At 34.3% G+C, this 26,472-nt stretch overlaps 1 long non-coding RNA gene across 1 annotated transcript in view; it reads right to left on the bottom strand.

The window, feature by feature from the left end:
• Nucleotides 1-6,595: 6,595 nt before the first annotated feature.
• The window catches only part of LOC128934098 (uncharacterized), a 72,081-nt gene continuing 52,204 nt past the window's right edge, over nt 6,596-26,472 (bottom strand). The window contains exons 3-4 of the long non-coding RNA XR_008482824.1: nt 21,689-21,779; nt 6,596-6,669 (exon numbers count right to left, since the gene is read on the bottom strand). This is a non-coding gene — a long non-coding RNA (uncharacterized LOC128934098). The remainder of the gene's footprint in view (nt 6,670-21,688; nt 21,780-26,472) is intronic.

The following is a 26,472-nucleotide window of genomic DNA, read 5'->3' as shown; positions in this document are numbered from 1 at the left end:
GCTCAAGAATCACAAGGCTGTAGAACCATAGTCTTACATTATTGTTGACTATTCTAGCTGGTCAAATAATATAACCCCTGAAGCTCTTCCTTTGCCTTTATTTCAATAAAACATTAAAAATTTATACATTTGAGACTTTCTATGCTATAATTTATGCCTTATATACTTCAAGTTTTATAATACTTAAGGGTTTTTTGTTATTTCTTGAGAGATTCCAAAATGTTTTACTTTTAAAACCATTTAAAAGTATAAAACCTGCTAACAGAAGGTTATTTTATGGGCAATAAAGCCACACAGTTGCCCTGCAGAAACACAGGGAAATGAGAAGCTTTCTATCCATGTCTGACTCCTATGGCTATAAACAGCAGAAGAAAACACTATGGATATATTATTCCTGTCTCTCAAGAGAAACTAAGCCTTCACCTACTATGCACTGTATACTTTAGACTGAAGATAAAAACTAGATAAATGCTGCCATAATTAATATGCAATTTCAGAATTTTTGAACATAAAAGTTCAAATTTTACATTAAGAGGCAGAAGCAATATAAGAAATTTTATTTATTAACAAATACAGAACTATTAATTATAAGTTAATAAAACGTGGGGGAAAAAAAGAGTTGCACCTGACAACCATTAAATAGCTTCTAACAGAAATAAACTATTTAGAGTGAAAAATAAGTACTCTGATAATTATTATCCCCATCACAGAAAGATGAGCAATGTCACTCATGCCATTGTATTTTTCCATCATTTTTTCTTATTTCTCTTTCTAGTTAAATATTTTATTGCGATGCACTTACAACTGCCACCTTAGAAAGGAGATTTGCATATACCTCAGACATAAGTTTTCATTCAAATACATTTTAAATGTTTTGCTTGTTTTTTATATTAAGAATTGCTGCTACTGCTAAACTGGTACAATAGCAGCTGACCACTTTTGGCACATTTCTATCATTTCTTGTGACTTCTGTGACAATAGGTTGTGATGCAGATAAAGGGAATCTAAACACTTCACATTCAACCATTACTGCTAATGCGGCTACCTGATTAGAAGAGATTTTCCTCAATACTTAAGATACCATGACTAAAGGAAAAGCTGAAACATTTTCAGATCACTGTATCCGAATTTCTAGTACAGACCACTCTCATTTACCAAAGTATACCATAGGCAGTACCAAGAAAACTGCCTTTGAAATTTGAGGAAAATGGCAGAAGTCCTAAATACTTAGGTATAAGTAACTTCGTATTTTTAGAGATGCAGTGTTTACCACTGTACATTAAGAAACGGTTGCAATTTAAATAGATCATTCTTTCTGAAAATAGATCTTCACAGTAAATTTATTGTCAAATATGCTGAAGTTCAAACATGTACATTACCTTTATTACACGGAAGATTTTGCACAATGTTGACAATGTTACTTACAAAAATGACAAGAAAAAATGGCACACACAGGTGTTTAATAATGAGTTATATTTGCTAAATGAATCCATGACAAGACGGTACACAAATCAGAGTATTTTGGAGTTCACAGGACTGCAGAAATAGACCATGAATAAACAGCACAGAAACTCTGCTTCCCAGCCTGAGCTGGTAACAAGGAAAGTTGATTGCAGATCTGGTCTTTAAAAGATGCACAGTACTCACCTCTTCCTCTGAAATCAGAATTACTAAATGCCATAGAAAATTGCATAAGGCAATGCATTACTGTAGTACAGTTACTAAACAAAAGTAGCTACCAGCCCTTCAAGGTTTGTGTCCATTTCCCCTACTTTAAACATGACACGGAGGTGTAGAAACTATTAGAGTATGCAACAGTTTGAAGTTCTCTTTAAGAAGAGAGGAGACTGTCAGCAGACATAACTTTACACAGTATTATAATTCAAATGACAACTCCTAAGAAGCTCAGGTACCAATGTGAACCACCAGTGTTTCTTTCAGATGTGAGTTTTAAATCAGACACCTCTGAAGTAAAGCACAATACACATGCTACAGAAACAATGGCCTGGTTACTTGTCCAGCATCACACAAGAATAAAGGCAGAAAAATCAACATCACATCCAGTTCTTAGGAATTCTCACTTGATATAACCATGAAGACATGGTTTTCTCTACTTGCAGCCATTTGTTCCATTGCCTAGAGAATTTTTTACTAATGTCTGCAGCACCTATAGCACGGTCAGGCTTCTTGCTTGCAGCCCACAAGCACCCTGCCCAGCCCAGCATCACAGGCTGACCCTATCAATAGATTAAACATTCTGTGTGATCACAAAGGTTGCTTCATAGTATACTGACACAAGGGGGCAAATGAAGATTGCAGAATGTTAAAGCAGGAGTTACCTAACTTCTTAATGTTTCATTTTTTGATATTTTTGTTCTTTTTACAGTTATTAGCTTGTGCTTTATTCCCCACCCCTCAAAAAAACATTTCCTCCTTTGAATTCTAATCCCCTTATTAGATGAAGCATTTTATTTACTTCCACAAAGACGATGAGAGAACTGAAGAATCTTTCACATGAAGAAAGCTGAGTGAGCTGAGACTGCAGCCTGGAGAAAAAAGGGCTTGTGTTTGTGTGATCTCAGCAATGTTTCTAAATGCCTACTGGTGGGGGTACAGCAGAGTAAAGAAGACATAGCCAGGCTCTTCTCTGTCCAGAATTAGGACAAGAGACCACAGGTAAGAAATTAGGTGCGTGAAATTCTAGCTGAATAGGACAGGCTGCAGAGTCTCCGTCCTTGAATATATTCAAACTTGACTGGACATAGCCTTAAAAAAACTACACTGTTTGAACTAGAGATCTCCCTTACAAACTCAACTACTCTTACTTTGAGGTTTCTTTTCAGGACCAAAATCCGTGAAGTAGCTGAGGGTACTAATAGGTTTGCCCTCTTCTCTGTGGAATACATGGAGGGGGTGAAATTGACAGTGATTTCCCATACAACAGCAAAAGCTACTACTTAACAGTCTGTATTCCCTTCTGGATGTGAAGTGCAGAGCACTCCAGTGAATGTTAGCAATCATCTGAGGAGTGCAAGCCTCTTTCCCTAAACCTGACTTGTTCTCTTTGCCTCAAGCCAGATCCCCTCTGTCAGGCTGCTGCTTCTCCAATTTCAATAAACAAACAAACCCCCAAATCTTTGCCCAACATATTTCAATCATTCTGATTTTCCAGTTCATCAGATCTTCCCGTATCTGTTCTCAGCTCCAACCTTTTAACATTGGACTTTTAGACATGCTCCTAAAACTAGTTGTCTTCACTCATATACAGCTATTAGTCTCAGTTTATTTTCAGGCAGGCCTATCTTTTCTTGCCTTTTTATGCAAATTAAGCATCTTTTTCCCATACAGTTCCTAAGCCTAGCAGAAAATAAGCACTTGAACTGAAAACAGTGAACCTTACTTTCTTACATCAGGCACAGTCCTTTGGATCCCAGAGCCACAACATGAAGTGAGTTTGATCCTGCCACAGTCTCTGGCACCACCCATACAGGCAAGCCTCTGGAAAATCTAACTGCTAATATTATGCCACCTGAGAACCATGAAAAGGATGTTACATTTCTCACAAAGGTTTAGGAAGTGAATCATTTGAGTAGGCCTTCATAAGCACTTGAAGTAGTTTTCTTATCCAGACAGGAACTTTGGCTCCTCAGTTGAACTCTGGTTCTGCAAATGCTCAAACTATGTTTTCACCATGTCACTGAACTATTTATTCTATGCTGCTAGGGCCACCGAACAAGGCACTCCAACCTTTGCCCTTCTGCTTCTTCCTGCTCCCTGCTATTTCCTGCCCTTGTGCCAGTGATAGGAGTTTGCATGGTGAACCAGAAGTAAGCACAGGCTGCTTCACTCTTCTCACAAAGGCCAACACGAGTACAATGCAGTAGTCAGGAACAGTTTGGCCACTGGACTTTGACAAAGCCAGGCAAATAGACTTATTTGTTGTATGCTCTCAAGTCTTTGATCAGCTCTTTAGATTCGTATCTACTCATGGAAGTCTCTGAGAAAAATCCTGGGTACATTAAAATACTAGATCTACAAGAGCAACTGGATGGATGGGCCTGCTGCAAACACCAGTCTGCAGCATGATGAAAAAAAGCAGAGACCTTTAAGGTGTTTCCAAGCATTCTAAGTCCTCAAATGGCTGAAGTATATGTGCAGATCTTTAATATTTAGCAGTTACATAGGTTGAAAGAAAGAAAAGAAACTCCCTAAAGAAACTTACCTAAAGAAACTCAATGAGAAAGATATCCAGCTTTGAGCCAGATAGGATATTTTTTCTAAGCAGTCAACTCCATTTTGGTCATGTGTCTTAAGAGAAATGTAGTAGGTAAATGTGCACACATATGTTCTTTATGAAAAGCTGTAGGCTATCTAATTCTGCATAGCTGTGCTATTGAGAACTGCTCAGGTCTGAACTAAATCGGAAATTTTAGCTATTAGTAATTTTGTCAGTTCTAATTCATAGCAGTAGTAGAAAATGAGAATGTGATTTTACCAGTCTGAAATTATGAAATATGGTCAAATAATGCAGACTAATGAATTATAACAACTTGGATTCATATTCATCTACATCATGTCTGTACCTGTGCAACTGCACCAGTAGCAGTTCTGTGAAGGCTAAAATCAAAACAACTCTTGAGTGCAGATAAGCCTTTTTTCCTCTTTTTAAAACATCTATATGATGTATTAACTTGACTCTGTGAAGACCTATTTGAATAAGGTATGTGTATTTTAAATGGTAAAATACAACAGGGCTAATAAAATTAGATTAGCAAGTGATACTGAGTCATGATAGTGAAGAAAATAAAATCTTAAAAGGAAACACACTTTCAGATCTGCATCTAAAATTAGTGACATTTACATAACCATTAGTCTACATTTGACTCACCACACAGTTCTTGCATGCAGCTTTTAAAAGGAAAGGAGCCCAAGTAATTTCCATTCTCACTGCAGCAATTTCAATCATTTCAATGAAAGATTCTCCTGCAAGAGAAAAGTCTTAGTGGAAGATGAGAAAAAAAATTAGTAAATTCACAGTCAGATACACAGTTTAAACTTCTAACCATAAAACTGTTACCTGTCTATAGCCCAGTAGTTTAAGAAATGAAGTGGTTAATAAGTTTTGCTAAAAAAATTGAAAGACACTTTTTCTTAATGAGCTCTCTTTGTTAAAAGCATGACCAAATACTTCCCAGTTCCACTAATTTAGAAAAGATTGTAGAAATTAACAGTTTTACGAGTTTTAATAAAGAAATGTGTTGAGAATTAAAGTAACTTAATTTTTATAGTTTTAAAATATATAAACAAGCACACTTACCAAAGCATTCTTAGACATGTGTAGCTTGAGATGGCTCCTTAAAAAAGCTCAGTTTTCACATAAACCAAAACAAAATTATATATATATATCTATTTTATTTACCAACAGATACTATGAAGCTCTAATATACTTTCTGAATAAATGAAAATACAAAAAAAGCTAAGAAAGTGTTCATATACAAACAACAGATAAATTTATAGCAACAAAAAGGCACAGGGAATACATGCAATGTCCTGTTCCACGACTCGCGTGCAGAAGTGGCTAGCCTTACTTCAGCAGCACAGTTAATACTGGAGATATTTACAGTCTTAACACCAATATTTACGTGCTGCTAAAGTATGACAGACATCAGCATCACAAGATTGACTAATTCATAAGTGGCATGTCTCTTCAGGGTGATGAAATCCTTGTATTTTTGAGGCAGCACAATATGGCCTGCACCTTTTCAAAACCCACAAACCATTATGTGCTGCTACGTTATGCCAAGGTGTCTACCATGCTTCAAGGAAACACAAACATACTCAGAGCTGAATGCAGAATTTTCTTATTGAACTTTAGCTTTCATGTAGTAACATCAGTTGTGTTAATGAGCTACAAAATATTTAGAAAACATCTGTCTATTGCCAAGCTGACTATTTACAGTGAAGCTCGAGACTTTGTTGTCATGTGTGCATAATACCTTAATGAGACACGAATCACAAACTGGACAACTGTGTTTCTAGTTAGAGGAACTAAAGATTATGCAGATGTTTATTTCAAAAGAAAGCAAAAAACTCTGGGTTATTTTCTAATCTGGCTTTTTGTCATCTGGAAACTTGGATGTGAAAAGAAAACCCAAAAACTTTCATATGAAAGAGAATAAGAGCTAATTTCAAAATAAACTTTTGTGAACTATTCTATCAGTCCTCAAGCCATCTGTTAGCTCTGCCGCTTACCGTTACTGCAACTTTTGGGCAGACAGATTCAAAAGAGCCTTAATTAACTTCAGAGGAGAAAAAAATTATAACCCAAAATAATTGTTAGCAAGAACAGTAACTTATCTGTTATTATGGGCAGGAGTTCATCTGCCCCCAGCCTGGAATTGACCATGCTACTTGATGTAGGTCAGAGATGTGGAGTTCATGGCACTGCTAGGTATAATTTTCTTAGACTAAAGAATGCCAGAGATTTAAGTCTGTGCAGTCCTTTTACTAGTTCCCTAGATAACATGAATTATGCTTTCTTTAATGCTTTTATACTAAACTGTTAAGACAAAAGCTACTTACACAGCATGGACCCAAGCACGCCCCTCCATTGCAATAAGCCTTCTAGTCAGGTCATGACAGACAACTTCTGGAAATTAACAGGGCTATCTGGAAGCACAAAAAGAGATTTGGCAGGCCATGTGGGGGAAAGGTTTGGGAATTTTCTCCCTTCCTATTTTTGTTCCTACAGTAATACAGCAGGGAAATATCTGCTAGGAGAGTCCTTTGCCACAAATGTGCCAATTAAAGTGAGATTGCCAGCGTAAATTTACAGGTAACAGCAGCAACACATTTTATATAGTTTATCCAGATAGGAATGCTAACTTTAGGAACTGCATCAAAGAGCCATTTCCAGTATATTTTATATATGCACAGCTCTATTTACACTTATCCCCACCCCACCTCTTACTACCTATGTTTATTTTTAAAATCAGACAGCTGAAATAGGCAAACTAAATTAAATAGGCACAACTTACCCAACTTACCATGGTGAATTAAAGCAGGAGTGCAAAATCAAAATAAACCTATACTGTAAACATATGCTCTGACAGTTGGTCTCCCCCCTGAAGAAACTGTGCTAGGCATAAATCAAGAGAAGAAAAAGTAAAGACAAAATCTCCACCATATATAGGTGTAATATGGAAGGCATAGATAAAGATAGATGCTAGCAAAAATGCTAGCCAAGAGTAAAAGATTTACTTCAACTTTTCTGGAAAAAGATTATGAAAAATATTCTCTAGAAAGAAAAAATATTGTTTTGTACTTAGAGATTTACTTTAAAAGATTGAAAGAAAATTACTTAAATAAGACAGCGGCAACATTTAATACCTGTGAAAGTGCATTTCTCATTTTTAAATTCAGGCCAAATTCTTCATTTGAAACTCCATGTGTTTAACAGATACTATTCTTTCAATTGTCTGGTCGATTTCAGGTTCTAGCTTAAGTGTGGAAAGGTTTTTTCCTGCTGCATAACTAAATACCTTTAAAATTAAACTATACACACCATGAAATGAAGACTTGGCAGAACTATTATGCTATTTTCTACAGAAAGTACATTAGTAAGAAAACTTGCAGGTAATTCCACCCACCTATACAAAACATGAACACAAAACCTTGCATGAATTACAGGATTCCAGACTGTTTGAGTTTTCTTTTTTTTTTAAATGATTTTGGAAGGTGTTTTGTTGTTGGTGTTATTTTTTAGCTTTACTACAAAATGTCCCAAAAGAAACCAACCAACCCAAAATTCAACACAATCTGACTGTATATTTTCTACACTGCTGTTAAAATAGATCTAATCTGCAAGAAGAATAAGCAAATTATCACATAAAATTGAAGGCAGTCTATGTGAGAGAAGGGGTTGTGGAGCAGGAAAAGAATGAAAAGAGAAGTCTAAGATAAGAAGTGATAAGCTGAGCTAGGAATCCACTGAAATCCAGGAATGTCTGCACAAAGCTGTGTACCATTATGCTTTGGTCATAAAGTCAATATAGTTGTTACCATGAGTGCTTCTCCTACCTCCATCCTCATGTTTTAAGTCTGTGGATGAGAGACAGATTGACAAAGAAGACCTCAATAAAAGATGGGAATCATGTATGCAAGAAGTTACATTACATTTCCCAAGTTCCTATAAGCAAGAGCTCTGCTGAGGAAGAAGGATCCTGAAGATGCAAAACTGAAATTCCTCAGAAGCAGCTCACATACCAAGTCAGGAATGCTCTTTGAAAAAAATGTACTGGAACTGTTAAAAAAAAAAAAAAAAAAGGAAAAAAGAGAGAAGTGTATGTGTATATGTATTTGCCCTTGTTTTAGCAGTTAGAGTGTTCCCAAGCAATGAAGGAGCCTTTCCTTGATTTCAGTAATTTTTTAGTTGATTTATCAAAGACCAAGCCCAACATAAAATATAATTTTCGGTTTTTATTGTTTATAGTTCAGTTTATGACAACACCAAGCCAAACTCAATCTTTTCTGACCCTATGAAAACCAACTACAAGTCAATTCTGGCTACTATACACACTAATAAGCTCCTTAAATGCTACAATAACTACTAATAACCTCCTTAAACCTCTATGTAACATATTATATCCAGAAGGTACCACTAGGCCTGCAATCTGACTGACAGGCCAGTGACTTGGAGTAAGAGACACCAAGGACTTTGTATTAAACACTGTATGTTGTCTCTAATACCCAAGAACATGATATAAAATCAAACATTTGCCTTGTGCCTTTTGGTCACACAAAAAAGGCACTCCCTTGATACTTCTTGGCCAGAAGCTCTTCCTCATCAATCGTGTTATACACCATTGCTCACAACCATATTCCATTGCTTTAGTTCCTTACTCATTAATACAAAACACATCCTTACTCATTAATACAAAACAGATCCAATATGAAAGCAAGGCTATTGCTTCACTGTTCATTGTGACCCTTTCCCAACCTTATTTCAGATTAAAATTAGGAAACTGAAGATGAACCTGAAAGACTGAAGTGTTCCACAGTGTAAAAGCATTACATTTATCCACTAGTGCATCTTCTACAGCCCTGACATCAGCAATTACAAGTGTCCTTATCTCAGTTTCCCCAGGTTAGCTTAGCTGAACCAGAAATGAGACAGGGTTTGCACTGAGGTGGCACAGCATGAAGAGGGGCATTTTTGACAAGTGTGTCCTGCTCTGTGCATTCCATTAATGGAGTAAGATACTTCTATGTTAGACAGGACATTTTGCAGTGTAGCTTTTTGGACAACTGCTGGTAAATTTGCCAAGCTCTCTTCTAACAGTTCAGTGCCACCAACACACCACTAGCTATGAGTACACACAATGGCAGCTCAACACTGGAAAATACTTTTAGGGTTTTATTGAATTAATCTGGGAAAAAGAAAATTTCACTGTTCACTACCAAGAAATCTGAACATTTCCATTCTCTAAGATTCTCAGATCTAAAAGTGTGTGTAGCTGCATCTTTCTCATACACTGTTTACACCCCTATCTCCAAGTGAAAACAATAGTTTCATTTTATTTTTGTCATATGCTTACTCAACACTGCAGTATTTACACTGCAAACATACTAGAATTTATTACTCTTGTTCCTTCTCAAATCTAAGATTTAGAAGTATATTATTTTATTCCTGCATTCTTGCTTCTTCGTTAAGGAACTGTCTTTCCATCTAATTTGTGGTGTCAGCAGCCTTTAAAGTGATATGCATGTATTTTTAAAAAGAAGAAAAGATTCCACTGAAATATTTCAGAACATTAAAGCTATTTGTGTACTTTTGGCTACTATTCCATTATTATTTGGTTCAGGCATAACCTGCAATACTCAGTTAATTCACTCAACTTAATTGAGGTTACTTTCTGGTCAGAGGAAGAAGAATTAGAAGAATAAACTATATACCTTGATTGCTCTTCTCCTGCAGTAACAGTGAGATTTTTAATTGCTGTTTAAGACTGCAGTTCTAAAAAGTTCTAAAGTTTCTAAGTTCTAAAAAGAAAAAATAAAATTAAATAATTTTAAAAAATTATCTCTAAACTAGCAATTTAATTGCATGTGTTTGGTTTTTTTAAATTTAAATACCTCTAACACAGTTAGGCAATAAATCTGCCTCACTTCCCCTCAAAGAGGTGCAGTAATCCAGGACCAAGCTTACACACACTCTCCATGTATAATAGGTCCACCCATACCTTCTAGTAAGCAGTTGAACAGTTGAATATTTCTAAGACTATTATAAAGTTGTGTAAAAAAAAAAAAAAAAAAGCTTTAAATAATTCTATGAATAAAAAAATGAATATTTGAGCAGAGATACCTAGCACTAATTTAAGAGTTTTGGTAATGTTGACATAAAAAAAAAAAGTGTGTTCACTATTTCCTGATTATCTTAACAACACTCCCCATACAACCATGGCAAAAGATTGGGAGAACTACACTTTTTGCAATGTGAAGTATTAATAACTAAAGTAAAGCAGATAACTGCTGATTACTGAAATTTACTGCTACTAAATTTGGAGAATCTATATCATGTGTCCAGCCATCTCTCCAAGGATCATGAACAAACAGATTTAGACTAGCTGGAGAACTACTGCATAAGATAAACATGAAATAACAAAGCCAGCTAAAAATAAAAACCAGGAAGTAAAACCATTGAGAAATTCAGAAGTATAAAAATACTTAGAAATTTAGAAGTGCAGTTAAGGACTCTCAGCATCAAATTCTATTTAAATCCTTTTTACTTAATCTAAGACTCCAACTACTGCTTATACTGCTTGATTCATGTATTAATTTGTATGAGGTGCACCCTCCCCTTGTTTGCACTCAGGAAGACAAACCAAAGTGAAGACTGTTACTTGGTTCTGCAATATTGATGCTTCTATTGGACTGATGAATAGCAAACAGAATGCAATGGATTTCTGTGAACGGCAAAAAACGAAAGGTAGTCAGTTCTGACTTGAACAAGTACAGTATGTCCATTTTTATAGCTTGCTAGCTAAAAAAAGCATAACTACGGGAAGCTGATACAGCACTCAAAAAATTTATCAATGTACTGTTTGGTATATCATAATTGTATTTTAGAATCAATTGCAGCTTAAAAATAAAAATAAGACTAACCCCTCCCACCTCTTTTCCCAGCTTCTAAGAAGTTTTTTGTCAGAAGCTGATGCATTAACTAGATTGCTATATGAAACACTTTACAGGGAACTTGTAAAATAGCAAGCTCCAAGTTCTAGCAGAGTTTGTAAAAGTTGCATTTCAGAAAAGTTTTCCAGACCCCTCTTGACTGCACTGGTACAGCTTGCACACAACTTTTAAAAATCTGTCTTCTCTGCACCTTTGGCAAGCACACAGGAAGAAAAACTGTGTGAACACTTTCAATCTGTACCAGCATTCTTTCTGCTTGAGAGGACACATACAAAATTAAGAAAAACTAAGAAACTATTTCCTAAGTTCTACAAAAATAAGTTCTATATTTCATTATAGTAGTAACTAAAATGTTCCTTCCCCCAATTTTATTACAAAAAATATTATAACTAAACATAGTGGATCCATCAAAAAGAAAGCCAGGTCTGTCTTAGAATATAATCTTCAGTTTCTGTATGACTATTAAAAAATTTTCTGGCACCCTTTCAGATTAAAAAATTATTAAAAAAGATAAATATTTTCAAGTTCTCCAATAAATGGAAACTTAGATTATTACACTATTACATTCAGAAAATATTATCCTATTATTATAGCTAAAGTTTCCAAAACCTGAAATATATAGAATCATTAGTGATAAAAGAAAAAGTGACAATCCCTCTCCAAACAATACCTGTTCAATGCATGTACATAATGTAAGGTTATTAAGACAGGGAAATAGGTTCTCCTTTTAAACACATTAAATTAAAAAACCCCAAAACTTTAAAATCAATCAAGTATCGGTCCTCTCAATTAATTTGCTGGGTTTTTTTACAAAAAAAAAATTAGCTTTATGAAGTTTTCAGAAGACTTGCTCTTGTAACAGTCACAGGCCTTGTGTAAAATTTTGTGCTCCCCTAAGCTGGCACAGCTTTTTATGAAAGAAGGCCATGCAAGTACTGCTGTTTAAATCTTCTAACTCCAGAATGTATAGCAAAGCATTTCTTGTCCTCAATAGAATATTCAAGTCGTTTGTGCAGAAACCCAGGTGGTCTGTGCACAGGATCCATTTCCAAAGTATTTCTAGGAAAGTGAAAAATATATTGGTCAGTATTAGCCAGACTGCCTTCCTAGTTGCTGTCTTATCTCAAATTGGTTTATAATTACAAACCATGGGCCAGTAACAGAGCAACTTTTTTTTTTAAAATTGCCTTATATAGAAATAATAGCTATTTACAGTATAACAAACCACAAACTTAAATTGAGATTTTGTTACATCTCAGTATTGTATGGGACTATAATGCCTAAAGATAAAAACCAGGACCATAGCTCAGAATGAAACCCCACTTGTTAAGAGCTAAATTTGCTGCTTGTCTGCTTTCAAAGATTTAAGGTCAGAGTGACAATGCTATAAAATAAGGGTCAAAGCACAAAAAGACCAAGGCCACAGAACAAAGAGCTTTTCGTGTCCTGAAAGAAGTTGCTTTTTGTAAGCCTGCCTTCTGGCTCAGGCAGTAAATTTGTCTTTTTCTTAACATCATCACTACATGACTCCTATAAAATGTCAGACAACAGCATGACTTATGAAAGGTGAGACTGACCTGTTTGAAGAAATCAATTCAACTGTTAAGGGAATCCACTAGTTAATAGCAGAGGAACAACTCCTAGTAACTGCTACTTATACTTTTCCAGCCCTTAGCTGTATTTCTACAACTTCATTATTTAATTAGTCACTTCAGCAGAGGCTTCAGGTGTCCATAACACCTTTGGGGTGCAGATTCCTGGCCATATTATCTTATTGTTTATTTAGTGGTAGCTGGTGCAGCAATCTTTCCCCCATCTCCCCATGAAATATTAATAGAATCCTACTAATCTTAATAGATACCATCTAACACACAGATCTGTGTACTCCCTTTCAAAAACATGTTTGGTTCCCCACTTTCCGTCAATGAGACCCACTACTCACAGAACTGAGCTAATACAAAATAAAATGGTGCTTTCTAAGGCTGACACAGATCAGTAAGCAGTAAATTTCATTTTTCCAGCTAGAAAACAAACTTCACTTAGAACATGCTTTTCCAAAATAAGAACAATGGTTTTGACAAATGAAAGGAACTTTATCCACAAAAAAAAAAGGACAAGTGATAAGGATGCTGGGTGCCTCTTATGGCTTTATACTAAGCTAGATTTTCAATATTTTACTAACAAGCTTAAAGTAAAACCTTGCTGAATTAACTAGATGTTAATATATTAAGAAAAAGGATTTATAACTTAAAGTACACAAGTAGTTAAAAAAAAAATCAGAATTGTACTCTCAAACTAATAAATACCCACAAACCTGAAAAATGTTAAATTTCTCAAAACTAGCATCTGAATTTTTTTAAAATAAAAAAGTTACTTCACAGTATGCTCCTTGAGCAATATCAGTACTGCAAGAAGTGTTTCTCCATCGTAATCCAAACCTATATGACAGAACCAGAATTATCTGCATTATCTTTTATAGCAGGTCGAAGGCAAGACATTTTGAAAACACAAATCTTCCATACTTCAAGTAATTATCTTCCTCTTCAAAATAGATGGTTTCTGTCTTCAAAGTTACTATTTTTAATTTTTTTTTCAGTCCTACTAACTTACTTAATAGCTGGAACTGGAGATTCAGATATCTGGAATTAGATTAAAAAATATATTAAAAAAATCCCTTACCTTTTGACTCTGGAGATCTATAACAGCTGAGTCTCAGTGCCAACAAAACAGAAGTTTCATGAAACAAATCACTTTGCTTTTGATCTACCTTAAGCTATAATATCTGATTCCTATATTAATTATTAAATGTAGCATTTAATATTTTTTTTTCTTTATAAAAATTTAATATAATTGAAAAATACCTTAATATAGGAAAAGGTTAGTGTAATATATGAAAGGCCTACTCCAATCATCCTACACTTTCTGAAGGAAAGGATTACTCTTCATCTCTTAAGCAGCACTGGTGCGAGTATACTGATTTTTCTTGTGGTGAATAGCAGCCCACAAGTTAAGGAACTGATGCAAACTGGCAGATTTCCCCTTCTAATTCTGAGTCATATGCGTCATCTTTTTGTCAAAAGCTGGGAAGAAAAAGAGTCTCTCTTCCAGCCTGCCACATGAAACCACCTGCTTAAAGGCAGAACAGACCAATATTGCAATACTGGTCTGCACATTGCTGGTACTTACACATTTGTTCTTGCTTTGTTCAAATAAACAAAATACTGAAGACAGCTTTAATGTTAATGACAGAACTTATCTCTTTGATTTAGGGCCAAAAATCAAGCTGGTAAAAGGAGAAAAAAAAAGAAAAGTCATATTGGCATCAAAGTGCTTATTCTTAAAATGGTAGTGTCTTACCTGCAAAAGACTAAGGGTTCAGTTCCTTAAAAGCTACATGCATGCTTGGTTTAATCACCTAGAATCAGATAGGTTTCACAGAAATACATTCCAAAACCAAGAGTTCATGTGTGTGATTAAGACCTCTTATCACTGTACATGGCTGGCAACTAATTCCTCAAACCCACTCCCCCAGTTAAAGCAAAAATTCCCCCTAAATCCCAGAGAACCCACCAATTTCTGTAGGTTAAATTTCACATGCTCCTTTTTCCCCCTGTTGTGCATTTTGCAAATTAAGAAGCAAGAAAAGTATTTTCTTCTTGGACAGACTGATCAAGGCCAGTCATTGTTGGACTATATATACTGTGTTATGACACAATTGCTCTCTTTCAAAGGCACCAGCACCAGTTAAGGTTGGGCACATCAGTGCCAGTAGATTACATATTTTCAAATTGCACTAGAGTTGCTGATCAGACCTGCTCAAAACAGGTGTAAATGTTTACTACAACAATGCACTGCAGTATTTCTATTGATCTGCGGCACTGCCAGAGTGATTGCAAGTAAATATTCTTTATAGAAAAACAACTTGAAAAAGTTGTTGCAGCTAAAGCAAATTTTAGACATTAATAGTAAGTTGTGCAAAAGAATGCAAAGAAAATACAACTTGACTAACTGGTCCAGAGCGTAGAAACAAACATGCCACTTTAATAATAGATCAGCTTTTTTATATACAAGTACACAAAATATATATGAGATTATATATATGCACATAAAGTTAGATAGAAAGACAGGTAAAAACTCACATACACTCTTATATAAAATGCCCTTTGTTTTCAAATTTGTACTGTGCCACAAGCATTTACATGGCTGGGTGCATACATTTCAATATAATGAGAAAATTTGCATTTCTAAAATAAGAATACTAGAGTGCTTTTCAAGAACCATGACACCATCATTTGCATTACAGGTTATTATTTACAAGTATTTAAGATGTTCTGTAAATCTATAATGAACATTGCAACAGTGAAAACTGTAATTTATTATGTAATGCGCTGTTATATAAATTGTTTAAATTGTGTACAATATACACAGACGATCGCTTCTACTTGGTTAAATATTAAATACAGCACTTTATTGCTCATCTTCAACTAATTTTTTTCTCCCATTCTATATAATATATTTTACTTGATAAAATTAGAGACACAAAGTACCTCTCTGATGCCTTATTCTGTGGTTTGCTTTGTGTGTATTTTTTTTAATATGAAATTAATCATTCATACTGTCATCTTAATTTGACAAACTTTATAGTATTTTGTAAGAAAATATTTTACTCACCATACATTCCATTTTCCTTGGTACTTAACAAAAGACATTTAAGCTTTTCTGCAATGTTACCTTACCCCCTCAAAACCCAGTATCTTTTCAAGAGCTTCATGCAGCACATGACATCAAATATAAACCAAACAAAAGCCACCACCGAGAAAGTTGTGCCTTTTTGACAACAGCAAGAGTGAACGAGGTAAGACACTGTGGAAGATGTTTCTTAACTTGTAATTCAGCAAAGCATAACAACTGTCTTAACTTCTTTCTCATTCAGTGGAGCACTCCAAGATATGAAAAGTGAGTTAAACAAACCATTTAGGAGAGTAATGACAAAGAGCAGCTTTTTGTCTGGGGGAGACCCTGGGAAAGTCTCCACTGGCTCCCTCTTTTTCATCTCAGGGCCACAGGCACCCGTAACTGTTCTGGGGTAGGCTGTTGCTTTGAATTGCCCTCTAGTGTTAGCCTTCATTAATTCCTACCTCAATGACAAATGCTGTTCAGGTTTTTAATAACAAAGTGGGTCAGCAACATAAGTTATGTTAAGCTAAAAAAATTAAAAAAATTTGAAAAGTGTCCCAAACTTGTTTTCAGGTCAGAAGACTGTGAGGTTGACAAATAAGTACTACAAACCAAAAACCAAAAATACAAGAAGTCTATATACCTAAATAGCCCCCCCAAAAAAATCAAGGACAACAGATTTATTAAAGAACTTATGACAACTGTATTTTACATTTCAGTGAGTTTCTTATGCAGTTTCACAAAAATATCAATTTCTGGAGCAAATACTCAATACTCACAGCCAAAATCATAGTCATGATGGTGGGATCAAAACACCAAAAAAACAGAGGAGTTGCTGGTCAAAAGAACAGGGTTTAGCAATACCAATGCCCTGGAAGGAATTATTCTCTCCCTACTAATTCAAGAGTCTCTCTGTTACACCCTAAACCCACAGGCAAAACAGGCACCATGAAGATCCAGATTTTAAACCTGGTAATACTAGGAAGAGAAGGCAAGCATTTTTCCCTGATTTTATTTCAAACCATGTTTTATCTGCCCTCAAATTGTTTAGAGAGGTCATGAATCTGGAACTTAAAGAAGTATGGAGAATATATTAGTAACACTTGCATGTCATACAAGCTATGGATTTCCACACACATAGAATTAAAGATGAGCTTATGACCCTTTGTTTAAAAAATACTCTGGTCCTACAGAACTACAATCCCTCACTCTGACAGAGTTGAAAAAATATTTTTAGAATTAGGTGTTAGCACAATGAAGAAAAGTACAGATTTGAGTGCTGCTTTTGTAACTCCTGTGCTCGGCATTAAAAGCAGCATTTTCCCTTCTCCTGAGAACCTGGAAAAAATATTTTGGTTTTAGGGAGGAGAGGGACAGGGTAACCAGTACATAATTATTCTTGTTGATCAGGAATTCTTTTTGCCTGTGGAAAATGCTGACAATAAGTGTTACAGTATCAAAAGGGAACTCTGTTCCACAATAAACTTTTCAATATATTTTCAATTAGAGAAGGACTTCCTTATAAGAGCCATTGCAATGTTTCACAACAGATGGAGCATCTTCTTTGTCTAATTTCTGAGCTTGTCTAAAATATGGACTAACTTGCAACAAGAGAAAGCAAGGCATTTTCAGAATAAAGTAGTAACATTCATAAGACCACAGTATCTACCCATCCTACCAAGAGAAAATTTTGCTCCAAAAGAATACAGAAATTATAAAGCAAATGCCTTCATTCATCAGATCCACTAGAACTCCTGCGAAATCTAGAAGTGACTTGCATGTCTAGAAGTGACTTATATATCTATTTTGAAGCAGGAAATGATCAGTTAAATTTGGGAAAATCATAATCATGTTCATAATTACAATACTTTCTAAATTTCTAAGTTAATTTCCATATGAATATGAAAATGCATTTCCTTCTGTGGGGAGAAGGGGCAGTTAAAAAAATTTAAAAAAAAATTTAAATTGTTCTTCATGTCAACTAGGAAGTGGAAGTATAAAATCATAAAAATCTTTGACTAAAGGCTTTAAAAAAAACCACACCAACAAACCAAATCATCCACAAAACAAAAAAAAACCCACCAAACTGTAGGACACTCACAGGAAGTAAAAACGAAGCTCTTAAAATTTAGTGGGTTAAAGAAAAGGTATAAATACTTCAGAGGTATTTGAACATTACTAAGATTTCTAAGTACCTCACAAATTAAAAACAGATATTGCTGATATCTTGCTTTGACTAGATTATCTTGATAATGTATTTCAATAACAAGAACTAATTCTCTCATAATACTGGTCTAAAAATTTAGAATAACAAAAAAAGTCCTGCCCCAAACAAATGCAGAAAAAAAAATTTACCATGAATATCCATGTGTTTGAAAGTAATACAAAATTAACAAAGCTAGAAACAACTGTTTATGCAAATACACTACTCAATTAGCAATTGCAGTTTCATATATGCCCTGTTTTTAGTGTGCAAACAGCAGTCTAAACCAAGGTGTATTAAGAAGCCATCAATACACCATATGAACACTTAACAATTTTGATTCCATTTTTCATTCCCCTACTGAAACCTTCAATGCATGGGCCTACATAAATTCTTCCTTAGACTTCTGTTGAAAATAGACAAAAATAACAATAAAAAGGGGGCAATGTGTTACTTATATATATTTACATTTGAGTGAGAAGAGTAAGTGTTTAAAAATCCCAGTTAGCATATTTTAACTATTTTTCCTAAAGAATTTTCATGCCATTTGCTTTTCTTTTCCTATTGCCTAGCAAGATCATTTTATCAACAGACAAGGAAAAATGATGTGTCAGTATGCCAGTCTTAAATTCTTCCTATATACATGTTTCATTGAATGTCTGATGCAACAATAAAAATAATGTCTACTTAAATCTAATAGTCTACCAAGCTCCATTTTAAAATAATGTAGGGCTGGGTTTAGTTTAAACTAAGAAAATTCAGAACATTCAATTGCTTCAGATTTAAAACTTAAAATAGTCATGCCTAAGATATCAAACAATGGTTGATTTTACATGTATTGCAGTAACTAGGAATGGGTTGCATTTATAGCTACAGATCTCTTTCAGGAAAATTATTTCAGTTGCCTTTGCAAAGCAAGAGAAGTCCTCAAAGAAGTCATAAACGAATTGTAAAAGTAATCTGCAACAGTTCCTTTTGGATGAGCAACAAGCATGCATTGTCAGCTTTCAAATTATGATTTAGTTAACAAGACTTGTAGAGCCTCAAGTGTTCTACCTACAGTAGGAACAGCAGAAGTGGCCATGAAAAGTTCCACATCTGAAGCACTTCAGTAAAGAAGTCTGCACATTTTTATCTTTTCAACCTCATTACAATCAGATATTGCAAAACAGTTTACAAAGTCAAGCACACAGCTTGCAATAGCCACACCAGCAATTTTTAAGGGGCAAGCACTGCAGGCCCTTAATTCGGGCTGAACTTGCAACAAAATCAGTAGTTGTTTTGCTAAATAAGAACTACAATAGGAGAGGCTAAGAGTAGGAAAATAAAGCAAACACACCCCACCACCTTTCTTGCAAGTTTCATCTACTCTTCAGGTCAAGAAACATTCATGTTGACTACCGAGTACAAAGTTACTATAAAAAAAAAAATTAAAAATTAGTATGGGCCAAAATTCAGCACAAAAATATTCTAGAGCAAATCACACCTTAAGTGGACTCTAATCATAACTGAAAACTGCAGCACTCTTAAAAGATACTAGAGCTTGTAAATAGGACTCAATTACTACATTACTGCAAAACTCTTTGCACTTTCTAAAAAAACATTTAGACTTGTCTTAAAGTTTTAAATACTTCAATATATACTAAATTTGTAAAAGGAAAGAAAGTGTGCATCTAATGAGAATACCATTCTGCAAATCCTTATTCATGGTTGTGAGTCATTAGAACTACTTGTGTATATTAAAGTTTGTAGGATTAGGCCCTAAATGTAAAATCCCTTTGATTTACAGTTGTGAACCAGAAACAACCTTTTTTGCTGAATAAGAATCTATGAGAAATACTCTGAACCTGTGTCAGACCAAGGAACACTCCATCAAACTTTCACCTTTTAAATATCTCACAAGGGAGCCTTAGATACCTTTGCCTTGCAATATAATCCTGATTTTCATTAACAAGAATGTAACTGCTTTTGTACAGGAAAAAAAAATGAACAAACTCAAACCGTTCAGTGAAATCCTAAAATCCTTATTTTCCTAAGAAAGCTAGTAGAAAAAAAAGAAAAAAAAAAAAAGGGAAAAAAGAAAATAAGAAAGAAAAACCAGCAATGTAGTACCTCCAAAGCAGTTTCTGGACAGACCGAAATATTTATTTATTTGGGAGCATATTAGGCATGTTACCCAAACACAGTTACAGCATTAATAGAAGTACTTTCACTGTGTGTTTAATCACATAAAGAAAGGATTAAAACTGAAAGAATTACCTACTCACTAATCACAAACTTCAAAGCTTATATAAAGTTAAGGTTTACTTCCTATGTTTTCTGTATTCAAAATTTTCTTACTCAACTAAGAATTTTCTCTAGGAGGCCTTAACCACCCTAAAATCATATCAGGGACCCATCTGCCTCAAATACTTCTGTAACAGGAGGTGTATTGCTGGTAAATTCCAGTAATTCTTCAGTTCTACCAGCCATTACTTACAACAATGAGGAAATATGAAATTTACACCTCACTGTGTTTGCTTGGTAGAAATTAGGAGTTACTGGGATAAACTGAAATTTTGGGTTTTTGAAACTCCTCTGATTCTAAGGTACAATTACTTCCTACAAAGAAGAAGTGTTCTTGAAGACAGACAGATTTGATTAAGGATAAAAACTGAATTCCAGCTGAAAGTTGGAATTGCTAAAGTCACAACATGTTCATAAAATTTGTTGTACTGCAATATGTTCTGCCGAAGATAAAGTCTTGCAGATTTTACTATTCCATTTTGTATTTAAACAAATTTACTCAATCCAAGACCAGTCACTATTTTAATTTCAATTGTCTGTGTAAATGGTTAGTTAAGACTGTTCGTATATGAGTAGATAGGTTATGATTACTCTGAATGGATTTCTCAGTTTCAGCCAAATGAGCACTTTTAGTGCAAAGCAGGACTTGCAATATGAGTGTAGCACAGTCCATATTAATTCCTCTAAATTAGTTCAGTGTTTTGCTATATACTATCTGTTTGCCAACAAAAAAGATAAATAAAATTTCTGAATATTCTGGTACAGATGCAAGGCTCTGAAAACCTGTTCCTTTTTTTCTGTTTTCTGCTTCTTTGCTCGTCAGGTAGCTAGTTTATTACTGCCTTTAAAACCAAATTTTACACACTACATGGAAATACACCCAGCTAGCTCTCTGTTCTATTCTATTCTTAACACACCCTCCCAACAAAAAAAATAAAGTGATTGAAAAATAATTTTTTTATATCATCCATACTTTGTTTTTGGATTAGCAACATTTCAGTTGGAGTAATTCCCAAGACAGGAATATGAGAACAATACTATATAGAGAATTTATATAGCTCAAATGGATCAAGGCTGTTGCAAACTCAGCTTTTTATACATATTTTTGGCCACTTCATTTCCTTCTGAGCACAGCCTGTGTTAATACTTTTACTTAGTGTTTATAATTTTACAGGAGTGTAAAGAAGAATTATTTTAACAAATAATAAATTCTTGAACAATCCCATTAGAACCGGCCTATTTTGAATACTCTGAATAAGTTATCTTACTGTGCAAATTTTTTAAAATAAAGAACATATGTAATAAGAGAAATGTTAATATAATATATACCATGCTCATGCTCCATCAACCTTCCAGAGAGTTTTTCAATCACAGGAGTAAGTCATTCTCCAAAATCAGCTCTCTATTGAAAGGTCAAAACCTGCAATAAAAATGTCATGTATTATAACATATTTCCAACACCCACAGTTTCATGGTTGATCCCCAAACATAGATGTAGGTCATCAGCTTGACCCTCGCATTGTCTATGTTACAGGAAATCCTAATTTTAAAAATACTTTTTTTTTTAAACCAAACTGACTTGATTAGGAACACCTGTGATATGCCTCTTTATTATCAGAAGCCTCCTGAAACAAATCAGATTAGCATGTTTCTGCTTTCATTCTACCCACAGCATTTTAAGATGAAAGTAAGAGGAAGGAGGAAGAAAAAAAAAGAAGAAAAAAAAAAAGAAAAAAAAAGTAAAAAGAAAAAAAAGGGAAAAAAAAAGGAGTAAGGGGTGTTGCTCTCTCTTCCCACTCACTACCAATCCCTCTCTCCACCCTCAAACAAACAAACAAACAGGTAAGTTATTTTAGGGAGTAAAGTACTTAATGAATGTGTGATTACTGCTGTCATATTTCCTAAGATATGCTATTGACTGTTAAGTATTTAAATTCTAGTGTTTCACTTTAAGGAATTTTTTTTTTTTTTTGCTCTTCAAGGCAGTACCATTATTGCCTTTATTAAAATTTAGCCTACAAATATTAGCTACTTTAAAGCATATAATGGAAAAACTACAGTCATATAATACATTCTGAGAGAGGAAATAAAATTTTTAAGAGTTAAAAAAAAAGAAAAAAAATTAAAAAAAAAAATAAAAAACATAAAAGAAAAGCAGCAGTCCTGATCAGGTAAGAACAAAGTTTAACTTGACAGATGCAGCAAAAATAGCCAAATAGCTACTGGAGGAAATACTGCATTCACAGAGACAAAATCTTAAATCTGTTTTGACTTTATTTGAACTTTTCATTGTAGACGCCATAACAAGACACATCCTATGCCTAATAAATGAATAGCTGATGCGTAGATCAGGTCACCTGCTCATAAATACTTCCATAAATTTGTTCTTTATTCTTTGAGAGTATTCCAGAAAATGCTCCAAGCCCTCTCACAGCTATGGACTTATAATAATCACCCTGCTTTAACAAGAAAAAGGAGTTTGTATTTTCGTGTATTCCACACATCATGTATTTCACCTTTTAAAAAAAAGTTTTTGTTCTTTAAGCAAACACACCAAAGTTGTGGTCCCCCTCTGTGCTTATATTGAGATTTCACATACTTGAAGATTATATTGAAACTGGACTTACATAAAGCTATTTAAAATGAAAATACATGCCTAAGCCCTATCCGATGTGTAATTATCTTCTTCTCAGACCAAATCTTCAAGAAAATTTCAGTTCATGCTAAATAAAATAATTAGTTGTTACAAGATTCAATGCTGAAAAGTTTATTAATAATCTATTTACTGCAGATTCACTCACTACAGTGTCTGAAAACAAACTAAATAGTCACGGGGTGGGGGGGTCCTATTTCTAACAGTGGTTTCCTTTAGACATTAATAACGAGCACTGAAAGTCACTCCTATCTTTCAGTTTTAAGCAATATAACAATATTGCCTTCAGTTTTAGAAGGCATCTTGGGAAACCTTTAATAAAATAAAAGCTAAATGTACATAATTTACATTTGCTACTGTTGTGTGCATATGGTAATAAATGTGTGTGTGTAATGTCATCCTTACACACTACCAACTGTTTATTATCGAGCTCTGGAAAAGTGTTAGGAATTAGATAAACTTTAAAAATTTCATATTTTCTGTAAAAAGAACTTTTTTTTTTGTTTTTTTAATGGTACACTAAAAATATTATTACATGCAAATATTAGAATAAAAAATTGACCAACTTTAAGTGTTAGCTGGACTAGAGCTCAAGTTGTGCTCCCTCCTTTAACACTCATTCAAATATCCTAAAGTTCTCACAGAGCATTCAAAGCTAAGATCAGAACTATTCCTCAATTGTGGTAATGTCAACTGTATCCCAAAGTTCTGTTATTAGAATAAGTGCTTTTAAAACTTACAGGAAAGGGTTAAAATATAATCAGTATAGAAATTGCCTTACACCCTTATGAGCAGAAATTTTTATACCTAGCTTACTCTGAATATTTCTGAAATTGTCCAGTATCCACAATGAAGAAATTTTTCAAAAAAGAGATTCCTTTTGAAATCCAACTTATGTATTAATACACCAGTAACCTAAAAATTCGACATAACTCCTGCCAATAATGCACAAAAAACCCCTGCAAAGCAACATTTTCACTGACTAAAAGAGGTTACTGAAAATCTGTGGCTACACCTCTCTACTCTGCCTGATGTCCCCTTTCTATTTGAGCAGCATATCAACTTTATTTCCTATCTTTAAAATACATTACTTGTGCTATTAAAAAAATAGATGGCTGTGAGAAGAGTCACAGGGGACTAAGTTCAAAAACAATTTGGGCAGCCTGTTCAAACAAAATCTTTCAAGTATTACTGATAATAGAAAACACAATTTTTTGAGATCAGGTTCCAGTGCTAGATATTAAGTGTTTAGAACTTATAATAATATATAGGTGAAAAAAAAAAAACGTAGAGAACATATACTGGTGTACATGAAGGTATTTTTAGTTTTAAAAACTTTCTGACAAAAATATTTTTGTTTCTACACAAAAGCCTACAATTTCATTCTCTATTTCTTTCCCAGACAGTCAAAACTAGTCCAAGATGAGCTCTACCCTTGACAGTTTGTAATGAATGTGAATTACTTAAATAACTTGCAATGGGCCTTTGGGTGTGGGTGGATGACTGCATCTACAAAGCAGAATACCTGCAGCATATTTGTAGAACACAGTGATAAGCTTCTTGGTTCTCCCTTACATAGTCAGGAGTTAATTGCTCCCCAGAGCAAATAACAAAACTCAGTAAGGTCCTATAAAAGGACCACTAGCTAATCTGTGGCGACTTTTCCTGTAAAGAAAGCTCATCTGCTTCTACACGTGCAAAAGTGTATCAGAAAAGCAGTGATACACCTGTTAGGATGGCTTCTGACACTCAGGGTGGGCGAGATGTGCATCTTCACACAGTGTTTGCAGGCAGGGTATACAGAGCCAGGTAGTTTGTATGCAGTTCCACTTGTAATTCACTGAAGAATTTGACTTATTAGTCATAAAACTAATTAAGGAATTAAAGACTCAAATTTATTTTTCTTTCCATGACATTACATTTTTGATGGAATAGTAATAGGTTCAGAATTCCAGAAGCTGAGAATAAAAAAACCCCAGACAATGAACTGAACAGAAAAAGAACCCCACGATACCTTGGTATCGTATATGTAGTCTGCCTTTAAAATGTTACCTCATAGAAAGCTTATTGTAGTATTAGCATAACAGATTAAAAGGTCACACAGATACACAGTCATACTTGCAAATTACTGTTATTTCTGAAAATTAAAAATTCTCAAGAGCTACTTTCAGCATCAGTAGATTTGTATCTATAAACTGACAGGGTACCTCTTCGAAACTTTCAGTAAAACTTTAGAGGAGAAAAAGAAAAAAAAAAACACCAATCCCAAACCAAATGAAGCTTATTTGGATGTTTTTCCTAAGAATCAAGATAAGGGACTAAACTCAAAAGAAACAAAGGAAAAAAAAATTTAAAAAAACCCCCCACACTATGCTGCATGTTATACCTAAGCAAGGTTTAATTGAGCATAGAACTTTAGTTTTCACTTATTGATAAAATATAAATATATACATTTAGATATTCAAGTTCAATTGATATCTCCTCCAAATGCAACTTTTCCAGAGCCAAGTAATCCCTGTTAATGTTTGACATTTTAACTGAGGTAAAAAATGCAAGCAGCACTACAAGGGTCTATTTAAACTACGTGATTTTTCCCCCCTAAATATCTTAAAATAAGGAGTACATCAAATATAAGAAAGGAAAAGTTACTTAAAATATGCTATATATTCATATTAGATTGCTTACTGCTTTCATTTTAGCCACACCCACCTTTATGTAATTGTAAAATATGAGAACAGTGCAGCTGAGAAATAAGAAAGCTTAAAAGAACAGTTGTTTCATGTAGTCAAATATGCGCTAAGCACAGATTTTAATTAAAATGAAAAACAAGTATAAATTGCATGCTATTGAACATGACTAGTGGGGAAAAATGCACACGCACCTGTACAATACTGATTTATAGGGGTTTTTTTGTAAATTAGCCATGAGTCAGGACAGTTATTTCATTGAAAGTGAAAGTCAGTATTTGTTAGTGCACTTCCACAGCGGAGTGTGTAAATCTCTTCAAATTCTGATATTTCAAAGTATACACAGCTACAGTGAAACAGCTTTGTGCACATTCCCATACTGACTGTCAAAAACATTTCTGAAAACACTCTCAAAGTAATGATGCAGAGCTAAAGAAATGAGTGCTAAACCTCAACAGGATCTTACTAGTGTCTCAATTTCAAGGATTAAGTGGAATTTTCTGTCAGGGCACAAAGGTATGAATTGCGGAGACAAACTAAGCAGCTATTCCCAGGAAAAAAATAACTGAAAAAGTGTAATTTATGTACTGGATTAAAAGAATCCAGGGAAACTAGGGATTTGAGACAGAAAAATCTCCTTGAACTGTTGGATTTCTGCATTACACAGAAAATACCTTGAATCACAATCCAGTTGCCATGCTGGAAACGCTAAGTTTTGCATTTCACTTTAAGACTACAAGCTCTCAGCCATGTACACAGAAATCTTTTGTACA

The sequence above is a fragment of the Melozone crissalis genome, unplaced genomic scaffold (assembly GCF_028551555.1).
Source record: "Melozone crissalis strain CALT ecotype California unplaced genomic scaffold, PUWL_Pcris_2 ptg000013l_1, whole genome shotgun sequence".
In the NCBI taxonomy this organism is placed as follows: domain Eukaryota; kingdom Metazoa; phylum Chordata; class Aves; order Passeriformes; family Passerellidae; genus Melozone; species Melozone crissalis.
Note: the sequence above shows the minus strand (reverse complement) of the source record. Positions and strands in the feature narration are given on the sequence as shown.